The sequence below is a fragment of the Monodelphis domestica genome, chromosome 3 (assembly GCF_027887165.1).
Source record: "Monodelphis domestica isolate mMonDom1 chromosome 3, mMonDom1.pri, whole genome shotgun sequence".
NCBI classification, from domain to species: domain Eukaryota; kingdom Metazoa; phylum Chordata; class Mammalia; order Didelphimorphia; family Didelphidae; genus Monodelphis; species Monodelphis domestica.
The window spans coordinates 492,429,445-492,442,282 of record NC_077229.1 but is presented as its reverse complement, the minus strand read 5'-3'; the positions used below and the strand labels follow the sequence as shown (position 1 = coordinate 492,442,282).

General features: G+C 36.0%; 1 long non-coding RNA gene across 1 annotated transcript; it reads left to right on the top strand.

Moving 5' to 3' along the window:
- Positions 1 to 6,324: 6,324 nt before the first annotated feature.
- On the top strand, positions 6,325 to 9,856 carry LOC103096349 (uncharacterized). Its single transcript, XR_008917223.1, has 3 exons — positions 6,325 to 6,426; positions 7,362 to 7,560; positions 9,507 to 9,856. It is a non-coding gene; the product is annotated as an uncharacterized LOC103096349 (long non-coding RNA).
- Positions 9,857 to 12,838: the final 2,982 nt, after the last annotated feature.

Below are 12,838 nucleotides of genomic sequence, written 5' to 3'. Positions count from 1 at the left end.
CCAATTGGGAACTGGATCATATTCATATATTTGACAAAGTTCTTTTTATATTTTATATATGAGACCTCTATCTAGTAAATTATCTATAAATTTTTCCCCAACTTACTTCAAATCTGGGCTACATTAGTTTTATTTGCACAAGAAATTTTATTTTAATGTCTTCAAAATTATCTATTTTATCTCACAAAGCTTTCTGTCTCTTGTTTATTCATAGATTCTTCTCCTATCTATAAATATGATGTGTAATATATTCCCTGTCCTTCTGATTTGCTTATGATAACTCCCTTTATGTCTAGGTCATATATCCATTTTGAGCTTATCTTGGCAAATGGTGTAAGATATTGGTCTAGATCTAGTTTCTGTCAGACTGCTTTCCAGTTTTTCCAACAACTTTTGCCAAATAGTGAATACTTATTCCCCAAACTAAAATCTTTACTTTTGCCAAACACAAGGTTACTAAATCTTTTACAATTATTTATCATATGTCTGTTCTCTTCCACTGATCTACCTTTTAATTTCATAGTCAATACCAGATAGTTTTGATACTTTCTGCTTTATAATATAGTGTAAAATCTGGTAAAGTTAGACCTCTTTCCTTTATGTTTTTTTAAATTTGTTATTCTTGATCTTTTGATTTTCCAATTGAATTTTATTATTTTTCTAATTCAATAAAATAATTTTTTTGTAATTTAATTGAGATGGCATTGAATAAGTAGAGTAATTTAAGTATAGGATCAAGAGTGACACAGGGATGCCCATTATCACCAATATTATTTAATATTGTATTAGAAATTCTAGTAATAGCAATAAAAGAAGAAAAATAAATCAAAGGAATCATAATATGCAAAGAGGTAATAAAACTATCTCTTTTTGAAGACAAAATGATAATATGTATAGAAAATCCTTATTCCAAAAGTGTCTTCTTTGGCTTAGGATAGCTTTTTTTTTTTTTTTATCTTGAGTCCCTTGGGATTATCTTGCTTCCCTGTTTCTGATCTCTTTGATATATAAAGCCAGTAGCAGTATTGCTGGGTAGAAAAAAATTTATGTTTTTTTGGGCATAGTTCCAGATTACTCTCCAGGATGGTTGTATCAGTTCACAGTTCTATCAACAATGTATTAGTGTTCCAATTTCCCCACATTGCCTCCAGCATTTATCATTTTACCTTTTTGGTCATATTAGCCAATCTTATAGATGTGAGTTGGTACCTCAAAGTTGTTTTAATTTGCATTTCTCTAATCAATAGTAATTTGGAACATTTTTTAAAATGTGGCTATAAATAATTTTAATTTCTTCATCCAAGAACTACCTGTTCATATTATTTAACTATTTATCAATTGCTGAATGTTTTGTATTCTTATAAATTTGACTTGGTTCTATTTGAGAAATGAAGCCTTTGCCAATGGCACTTGCTATAAAACTTTCCCCCCAACATTCTAATCTTGGTTACATTGGCTTTGTTTGTGCAAAACCTTTTGAATTCTATATAATTAAATTATCTATTTCATTTTTTCATTATATTCTTTATGTCTTATTTGTTCATAAATTCTTTACTTATCCATAAGTCTGACAGGTAAGCTTTGCTTTTATTCCCCTAATTTGCTTTTGGTATCACCTTTTTAAAATACCCATTTTGACTTTATCCTGGTGTATGGTATGAGATGTCAGTCTATGCCTAGTTTTTGCCACATTGGTTTCCAATTTTCCCAGAAGTTTTTTGTCACATAGTTAGTTCTTCCCCCAATACCTTGGATTTTAGGTCTAACTGAATACTAGATTAGTATGATCATTAAATACTGTGTGCTGCTTTCTTAATCTATTCCATTGAGCCATTATTTTGTTTCTTAGTCAGAACCAAATTGTTTTGATGATTATCACTTCATAGTATAGTTTGACATCTGGTTTGTCTAGGTCTCATTCCTTCATATTTTTTAAAATTAATTTCCTAGATATTCTTTTTATCTTTCATTCTTCCATATGAATTTTTGTTATTTTTCTAGTTCTGCAAAGCAGAATAGTTTCTGATGATTTTTTCCCCCTTCATTACAATTTTGTGTCATCTTTCTGGTTAGTTCAATGCACAACTTTGTCCATTCCTTCCATAATGGTATAGTATGGTGAATTAATACCAGTTCTCAAAGTTGTGTGTTTATTTTCTAGAGTTTATCAGTTTAAAAAAAAACTTTCCTTCTCCTTGATTTTTCTTCATATTGCAACTTCCTCTTTCCTCTTAAACAAGTGTTCTAGTTGATAGCAAAGTAGTAAAATTGAATATTTCATCAATATAAAAATACTGTTATAGAAGATATTTTGAGTGAGACTAACCTTCTACATTTAAATAATGTTTGGGGACTTCAAATCATTATTTTTTTATTGTCCTAGAGGTTACTATCAATTACAATGTTATTATCTCTAATTTATAACAACAACAACAAAAAAAAAAACAGGGCAGAAAGAAGCTTATTTCCTTGAGCCCTTAAGGCAAATAGGAGAACCTAAAATGGAATCTAAGGTTTGTCTATGAAATACAAAATAATATTGACATTTGCAAACTCTCTGATGATTTCTATCAATGTAGACAGTTTAGACCTCTAATTCAGGCCCAACAAAAGTATATTTTTGCTTGCTTCTGTTTGGTATTTAAAGTCCTTCATAATCTCATTCCAGACTGAACTTTTCCATTTATTTCTCATTACTACTGGCATATATGAATATAGGCTACAATCCATTCAAATTGATTTACTTTTGGTTCCTATACACACAACTTTCTGTCTTCTGTGGCAGTACCTTTGCACAGGCTAAAGCCCATGGCTGAAATGCTCTCCTTCACCATCTTTATTTCTTGGAATTCCCAACTCCCTACAATGCTTAGTTTATGTGCTACCAGCTATTAACTATTATGCTCTTCTTAACTTCATCTCCCATTCACTTTGAATTTATTTTGAACTTATGTAGCATTGATGGTTTCTGGGCTTATTCTCCCAACTTACCCTATATTTAGAAGATCATACATCAAGAGTAAGGCTATTGCTCCTCTCAGACTTCTAGAAGTAATATTGCTAGGCATTTGGGGTATCTTTTATAGTATTATAGATTGCAAATGCCCATAATATTGCCCTGATACCACCTGAGAATCACCTTATTCTTCATTCAAGTTCTTCCACAAACCTATCATCTGTCTGATACCTCCAACCACCTCTCAACTGAGGAGAGGATACCTGAAACCCCAAAAGAGGAGCTGTGGACTCACGGAGGAGAGAGCCCAGCTCCCTTGTCCCTTCCTACCTTCTTACACCTGTCTCTTTATAGTTTATTAGGCCAAATAGATACATAAAATAATAATGGGATTATTTAGTTGATGTGACAGGTTGGTGAAACCTGAGCCCATGAAAACACACTGCTCAGGTGAGAGACCCTGTAGGAAAATATTGGGGTAACCAAACCCCACTTTCCATCACCCAGACTACCTATAGATCCTTCATTAAGTCTTACAACAGCAGACAGATTTTGCCAAGCCTTTTGATTATATCTGAACATGTACATGTTCTAAGATCAACAGAGAATCATCAGGACATTGTTGAGACAAAGCCTCCATTGGGGCTTGTCTTCAAAGCCTCTCTGTGCCAGAGGAATTGAGGCCATTCTTTGGTTTAGTTGATAAGGGGTGACCTGTCTTCAACTCTTGACCACCCCTTTCCTCAGGGAACCTCAGTATACCTGGTGTAGTAACTGACAACTGCCTCTCTCTTAGAAAAGGTGAGAGGAGGGCAGAGGCTAGTCCACTCAAGCCTTAGCTTTCTCCTTCATATACAGATCCTTCTCCAGAAGTACTCTGATTACTCCCTAATATACCATCAAAATCAGTGAGGTGAAACTTTATTTTTACCTCAGGAACCTCCATTATTACAATTTTAATAAATAAGTTAAGATGTATAGACCATAGTCTTGATATAAGGATTTAGATGACACCTGGCATATAGATGATGTAAACAAACTATTGTTGATCTAAGCCCACAGATTCAGGAACTACATTATTTAAATACTGCAAAGAGCACCAGTCAGTCTGCACAGAATAGGTGGTTAATACATATTTGAAGTTTATTTTTGTTTTGGGGGAGGAGTGCTGAGAATTGGGGACCAGAAGCTATAGATCACCCACTGCCTTATTTTATGCCATTATAGTTGTTTTTCTCCAAATATTGGTCAGAAAGAAATATAATTCCCCCTTTAAAGGATTCACATTCAAACCCTTGACTGTACTTTATCCACCTTAGTCTTCTTCAGTCTAAATATTCAGTACCTTAACAAGATCCATATACTCTCCAGTTTATCCATGGGTAGTTCTTCCCTAAAATGTGGTGTCCAGAATTGAACATAACACTTCAGGAGAGTTTTATCTATGGCAGAACACAATGTTGCTATTCATCATTCTAGTCCCACATCTTCTGCCTCTTTTAATATAACTTACATTTTTGGTTAATTTACTTTTCCCTCCATCATATTTAAAACAGCTTACAACATTTAAAAAGAATATTGAGTCTCAAATTTTTTCCCACTTCACCCCACCCCACTAAGATGATAAGTAATCTGATATAGATTTTACATGTACAATTATTAAAACATTTTTCTACATTAATCCTTTTGTGGATGGAAACTTGAACAAAAGAATTAAGAAAGTGAAAAAAGTTGGCTTTGGCCTGGATTCAGACTCTATCAGTTCTTTTCCCTGGAAATAGATACTTTTAAAATTACAAGTCCTTTAAATTATTGTATTTTTGAGAATAACTAAATTGTTCATAGTTGTTTATCATATAGTATTGTTGTCACTATGTTCTCTTGATTCTGCTTGCTTTACTCTACTTTGGTTCATTTAAATCTGTCCAGGTTTTTCTCAGTTCCTCCTCCTCCTCATTTCTTACTGCACAATTATATGCTATTACAACCATACAGTATAACTTACTCAGCCATTCCCTAATTGAGGGGAATCCCTTCACTCTCCAATTCTTGGCCCCCACAATAATAGGTTCTTTAAATATTTTTGCACATAAAGGCCTTTTGCCTTTTTGTTTTTTATCTCTTTGGGACACAAACCTAGTCATGCTATTGTTGGGTCAAAGGGTAAGTCCTGTTTTTACAGTCCTTTGGGCATAGGTCCGAATTACTCTCCAGCATGATTCAATCAACTCACAACTCCCCCAGCAGAGTGCATTAGTGTCTTAATTTTCTCACATCTCCAAGTTTTGTCATTTTCCTTTTCTGTCATAATAGCCAATCTGACAGGTGTAGGGTAGTACCTCGGAGTTGTTTTAATTTGCATTTCTCTAATTAATAGTGAGTTAGAGCATTTTTACATGACTATAGAGAGCTTTAATTACTTTGTCTGAGAACTGCCTCTTCATATCCTTTGGTAATTTAGTAATTGGAGAATGACTTGTATTCTTATATGTTCAACTCATTTCTCTATGTATTTGAGAAATAAGGCCTTTATTAGAGAGACTTGTAAAAATGTTTAGCACCATTATAATTACTGTGTATTATTCTCCATCCTATTTCCTTGTGTAGCTTCTGACCACCACCTCCCCCAATTTGTTCTCTTTTCTTTATATCTCCTTCCTCCTACCTCCACTTTCCTGTTGGGTAAGATAGATTTCTATATTCAATTGATTGTGTATGTCCTTCTCTCCTTGAGCCAATTCCAATGAGAATAAAGTTTATATGCTCCCCTCCCCATTTTCTCCCACACTGTAAAAGGTCTTACCTCTTTTATGTGATGCAAAGTAAAGTAAACAGAGTCAAGAAAAATGATATGCACAGTAATTACTATGATGTAAATGGAAAGAACAGCCACACACAGAAAATAAAAGATTGTAGCAAAATTACTAAGATCAAGCATGACTTGAATAAAGAGATGTGAGAGGGCACATCTCTTTGTAGAAATGTTGGATGAGTGTTACATTTTGTACATTTTGGTCAGATCTATTTTTGCTTTAGTTTTGTCTGAGGTCATAATTGCTATTCTCATGCCTTCTTTGTCTCAGTTGCAGCCTAGTAAATCTTGCTCCACCCTCTTATATTTACTCTGTAAATGTTTACCTGCCTCAAGTGTGTTTCTTGTAGACAACATAAGGCAGGATTCTTCTTTTTAATCTATCTTTTAATGCTTTATGCTTTAATGCTTTAATGCTATCTGCTTCCTTTTTATCAGTGTGATTTCATCCCATTCACATTCGCAGTTATAAGTAACCATCTGCATGAACTGGTTGACTTCAGCACCTGGTCAGCAACCTCTCCAGCACAAGCTGTTCTTTTGAAAGTTCCACAGAGGTCTATAACTGTCTCTCAGAACCTCTGCACCTAGACTTAACCTAACACCAAACCAACTAACCCTAGATTCAGTACCTTTAAGATCACCACTGAAATAAATGGTAAGGATTTGGGGATGGGATTGGATGTTAATTTAGGCCAGTATCAGAAGAATAACCTGGTTTTGGGAAGGCTACCCAAACCCAGTGTAGGCAGATCCAGAACCTGAAATGAGTAACACACACAGAACCCTATGTTATAAATAACAGTTGTTTAATAAAATAAGGACAGGTTAGAAGGGATTTGGATATACCTTACTCTAATAATAACTATCTACACCTCCCCAGATCTACAAATCTCTTCACAGAGATTGCTTCTGAGTGGTTTCCACACTCTACTCCTATACTCTCTATATAATCCCAAAATTATTATAGTCAACTAAGCTAACACTAAACCCCACTTTGATAATCTAAGGAAAAGGATCTGTGTGCAAGTCTGACAGGGCCCAATGATGGTTTCACGATCAGATGTCAGTAGTCACAAGAGCAGTACAGGAACTCAGCAGTTGTCAAAAGGCCAACAGGGTAAAGGATAATCCAAAGAGCAGGTAGGATGTGAAGAACAAGCAGCCAAATGCCACAGGGGAAAAACTAATATTCTAAGGTCCACCCAGAGAGAAAAGCCACAGGCCCTAGGCTTAACTGTCTCTTTCCAACAATAGCTGCTCTACCCCAAAATGCCAGAACTCTACTACCTCTGTACTCTGCACATACTTAACTTTACCTATAGCAGTCCTGTCTGTATATTCCCCTCCATTTTGACTTCCTCCTTTGATTCTGACTTTTCTCTTATCCCTCTTACTCTCCCCTACAACTTTTCACTTTTAGTCAATCTCTCCCCTTTTCCCTCCCTAATGTTACTCCCCTTCCCACCTCCTTCCCTCTTATTTATTCCCCTCTTATTATATAGTGCCTTTTAAACACCCTCCCAACCTTTCCCTCACTTGTATTGCTCCCCTCCCCACCAGCCTGTTTATTTCCCTTTTACTTCTCCATAGGGCAAGATACTGTCCCTAATTCTGGAAACAACATTAGGAAAAATAACATTATTGAACCACAAACTTCCCAAGAAGATATCTTCAAGGTTATTTAGGCCAACCTCTTCATTTAAAAGATAAGAAAACTATAAAGCAGTGGTCATAAAAACAATATGGTACTGGTTAAGAGACAGAAAGGAGGATCAGGAATAGACTTGGGGTAAGTGGCCTCAGCAAGACAGTCTATAATAAGCCCAAAGATCCTAGATTTTGGGAACAAAATCCACTATTTGATAAAAACTGCTGGGAAAATTGGAAGAAAGTATGGGAGAGATTAGGTTTAAATCAACATCTCACACCCTACACCAAGATAAACTCAGAATGGGTGAATGACCTGAATATAAAGAAGGAAATTATAAGCAAATTAGGTGAACACAGAATAGTATACATGTCAGATCTTTGGGAAGGGAAAATTTTTAAAACCAAGCAAGAATTAGAAAAAAAAATCACAAAATGTAAAATAAATAATTTTTATTATATCAAATTAAAAAGGTTTTGTACAAACAAAACCAATGCAAACAAAATTAGAAGGGAAGCAACAAATTGGGAAACAATCTTCATAACAAAAAGCTCTGACAAAGGTCTAATTACTCATATTTATAAAGAACTAAATCAGTTGTACAAAAAATCAAGCCATTCTCCAATTGATAAATGGGCAAGGGACATGAATAGGCAATTTTCAGTTAAAGAAATCAAAACTATTAATAAGCACATGAAAAAGTGTTCTAAATCTCTTATAATCAGAGAGATGCAAATCAAAACAACTCTGAGGTATCACCTCACACCTAGAAGATTGGCTAACATGACAGCAAAGGAAAGTAATGAATGCTGGATGTGGCAAAGTTGGGACATTAATGCATTACTGGTAGAATTGTGAATTGATCCAACCATTTTGGAGGGCAATTTGGAACTATGCCCAAAGGGCACTAAAAGACTGTCTGCCCTTTGATCTAGCCATAGCTCTGCTGGGCTTGTACCCCAAGAGATAATAAGGAAGAAGACCTATACAAGAATATTCATAGCTGCGCTCTTTGTGGTGGCCAAAAATTGGAAAATAAGGGGATGCCCTTCAATTGGGGAATGGCTGAACAAATTGTGGTATATGTTGGTGATGGAATACTACTGTGCTCAAAGGAATAATAAACTGGAGGAATTTCATGTGAACTGGAATGACCTCCAGGAATTGATGCAGAGTGAAAGGAGTAGAACCAAGAGTACATTATACACAGAGACTGATACACTGTGGTACAATCGAATGTAATGGACTTCTCCATTAGTGGCAATGAAGTGATCCAGAACAACTAGGAGGAATCTATGAGAAAAACCACTATCCACATTCAGAGGAAAAACTGTGGGAGTAGAAACACTGAAGGAAAAACAACTGCTTGATTACATGGGTCGAGGGGATATGGTTGGGAATATAGATTCTAAATGATCATCCTAGTACAAACATCAACAACATGGAAATAGGTTCTGATCAAGGACACATGTGAAACAGTGTAATTGCCTGTAGGCTACAGGAAGGTGTGGGGGGGAGGGGAAGGAGGGAAATTATATGATTCTTATAACCAAGGAATAATGTTCTAAACTGACTAAATAAATTTTTAAAAATGATAAGTAAGCTAAGGTAGAGGAACACGATCAGAGTTTAATGCCCAGCTAGATTCTGTGTGTGTGTGTGAATAGCTTTTGAACTGACTATTCCTCACACCTGGAATGTACTCTCTCTTCCCCTCCACATATTGGGATCCCTTATTTTCTTCAAAAATCAGTTTAAATACCACCTCTACTTGAAGTCTTTCCTAATACCCCCTACTACTTATGTTCCCCCCCTAAAAATTTACTAATATTTATGTCATTCAAATCTGGCCTCAGCTACCTCCTAGCTATGTGATCCTGGGCAAATCACTTATACCCAGTTGCCTAGCTCTTATCCCTCTTCTGTCTTGGAATCAACACTAAATATCTAAGAACTTAGTATCTAAGGATTGATTACCTCTTCTGTTTTGGAATTGATACTAAGCATCTGACAACTTAATATCTATTGTAAGACAGAAGGTAAGGATTTCAAAAATGTTTAATGAATTTCTTTTGTTTTTACATCAGTCATTTACAGAGATCCCCCTACCACTACATTTTGTTGGATCTCCTTTATAAGAAGGAAGAAGGAAGGAAGAAGAGAGTGGTTGGATATTCCAGAATGGGGAGACATTAGATGCTGAGAAAGTTCTGGAATGAGACAGTATTATTTGGAAATCTGGGAACTACAAACAGCACCAGGAGGGTTTACCATTATTAGATTTTGTTGCATTTTCTTATGGCAAAGTAAAGGTTAAGCAAAACCAGTGACCATGTCTGACAGTGTATGCAATGTTTTGTAGCTGTAATGCCTAACTCTCTTCAGAAAGGACAGAAATGATCTCATCTTTTTTTATGAGGCCAAGATTAGTAATTAAAATCACATCATTTCATTTTGTTTTAGTGTTCTTTTCATTTTCATTATTGTAGTCATTATGTATGTTGTTCTGGTTCTGATTGCTTTACTCTGCATCAGTTCATAAGAGAAATCCTCATATTCATATGAATAACTTTTTTTCAAGAAGTTTAGCAGTAAAGAGGAATAGAAAGTTATAATTGTAGATGGATAAGGTAGAAAAGTTTAAATGTTTTTTATTATTGAGTTTACCTAAGGATATGAGTACATAAATGATAAGAAACAGTGGGGAGAGAGAGAAGAAATGCATGACAGAGAGAGAATGAGCCTTGAAGACAAGTTTTAAAAGTGGTGAGAGGGAATGAGGCCAAGAGCACAGGTGGAAGGATTCGATACTTCTACTTCCAGGAGAGAAAGGGGGGGCCATGTTGGATGGCTTCAATATAATCCATAAATAGACCAGATGACCTATCAATTAATGGGAATAGGATGGGTGGAGGAAGAAAGGGTTTGAAAGAAACACTAGGGAATAAGTTGTTGCTAAATTATAGGCAGGGATTATTTGGGTCCAGATGAGGTTCTATCTTACAAATTGATGGTAGGTAAAATATTTGGTTAAGGTCAAGCCCAAAGAAGTAGAAACTCTACTCTTGGCATATAACATGTTCTGAACAAAATTAACACAAAGATGTGGTTTAGAAATTTAGGACGGTGAAGAGGCTAAAAGAAGCAATAGAAGACCTGATGTGATAGGGGAAAAAACACTGAGCTGGGGAGCCTCAGCCCTCACTGACTGTGTGACTGGGAATAAGTCACTTCACCTGTTTGGGTTTTATTCCTCATTTATATAATAAAGAGATCAGAGTAATACTTCCCGAATTATTTTCTAGTTCTATGATTTTATAATCAAGGTTCATCCTAGCTAATGTGGAGTCATCTTACTGGGTGGGGTGAGGGAGGAGTAGGAGAACATGATAGGAATCTCTGCTAGGTATAGAAATAGAAGCCTCTATTTATTCAGGCCTACCCATCTAGCACTTTTCCCTAGTACTGTACCAAAATTCAGGAGGGAAACAAAGCAAAACAGTTCAATTGGGAACTGATGAGCTGATCAATTCTCTCAATTTAGCTCTTTAGCTCAGAGACCCAAATTGAAAACTATGGCCACAGTCTCCAATGGGCTGCAGCCAGGGCACTCTCTCTTGATGGTTCAGCCATTCTGTGATGAGCAGCACTTTGAGAGGGGGTGGAAAGCCAAGGAAAACATTCTGTTTAAGTCAGTGAATGTCAGCCCTTTTGGAGCTGCTCATGGGAACCATGGAAATTCGTTTGTTAGAGTTTTAAATTCATAGACCCATAGGGCTAGGAGGAACATTCAGAGGTCATTTAGACCATTCTCCCATCTCCAAATGGGATAATTAAGAAATTTACTCTGAAGTTAAACTTTTTAAAAGGGAATTGGAAAATTTAGAGACCAATGAATGGGACCCTAAATCCCCAGCTCTACTTCCCTTCTTCTCCACTCTCAGAAGATAGATAAACTCACTTCTTCTGTTAGGAAAGAGATCAAAATTTTCATAACTCCTCTCTTCTCCATCTAACAATCTACTTCATTTCCATATCTTCTATTTCCTTCTTCCTCTCTTATTCTTAACATAGATATTGTCCCTACTATTTGTCAATGCTAACAGTTTTTTTGTATCTTTGACCCTATCCTCTCTTACCCTTCCTAGAACACTGATTCATTCATCCTCTCCTCTTTCTCTTCCACCCTCAATTTCTTCTTTTCTCTTGCCTCTTTCCCCTATGACTACAGAAATGTTTAGGTCTCCCTTACTCTTTTTTTTAACCTTACCTTCCACCTTGGAATCAATACTGTATATTGGTACCAAGGCACAAGGGGGGTAAGAGCTAGGTAATGGAGGTTAAGTGACTTGCCCAGGGTCACACAGCTGGGAAGTGTCTGAGGGCAGATTTGAGCCCAGAACCTCCTATCTCTAGGCCTGACTCTCAATCCACTGAGCTACCCAGCTGCCCCTTGGGTCTCCTTTAGTCTTAAAAAATATCAAACTTCACTTTTGACCTATTTATTCCCTCAAATTACCATCCAATTTTCCCTTCCTTTTCCTATCAAACTTAAAAAAAAAACTATTCTTTACTTTTCACCTCCTACTTGTCCTTCAGATTCTTGCAATCTGACACTTATATGACTGCTTACTCAGAGGTACACAAAGTGTCATGAATTTACTTTATTATTATTTATTATTTTACCCATGTAAGAAAGCACCAGAACCTTTTTATTTTTGTCATTGTATCCCCCGAACTTAACATGTTGGGAGTGCTCAGCACATTTCTCTCCAGTTGAATTATAAAAATATTTTATGATAGGAAGTACATATATGTCTGTATAGATGTATACATAAGTCTATATCTTCACATTCCTCATAGAACCTGATATAATTCTTTGAATGCTCAATAAATATTGAATTTTTTGATTGACAGGCAAATTTATAAGCAAGAGTTGTTTTGTTAGAGGGTCTTTTATAATTTAGGGCCTTATCCTTTATAGCTGGGCAAAACCATTCTACTCTTAGAAGTTAAAAGACATTGCAACCCTTCCAGTTAAGAAGCTATTAGAAGGGGGGGGGCAGCTGGGTAGCTCAGTGGATTGAGAGCTAGCCCTAGAGAAGGGAGGTCCTAGGTTCAAATCTGGCCTCAGATACTTCCCAGCTGTGTGGCCCTGGGCAAGTCACTTGACCCCCATTGCCTAGCCCTTACCACTCTTCTGCCTTGGAGCCAATACACAGTATTGATTCCAAGGTGGAAGGTAAGGGTTTAAAAAAAAAAAGAAGCTATTAGAAGGGATAAAACTTTCATTGAATGCCTCTTATATGCAAGTTACTGTGCTAAACCCCAGGAACACAAAGACATAATCCTTGCCCTCTTCCTTACATCTATTCTCAAACTCTACTAGTAAAATTAAAATATGTTTCTTCTTACTCTT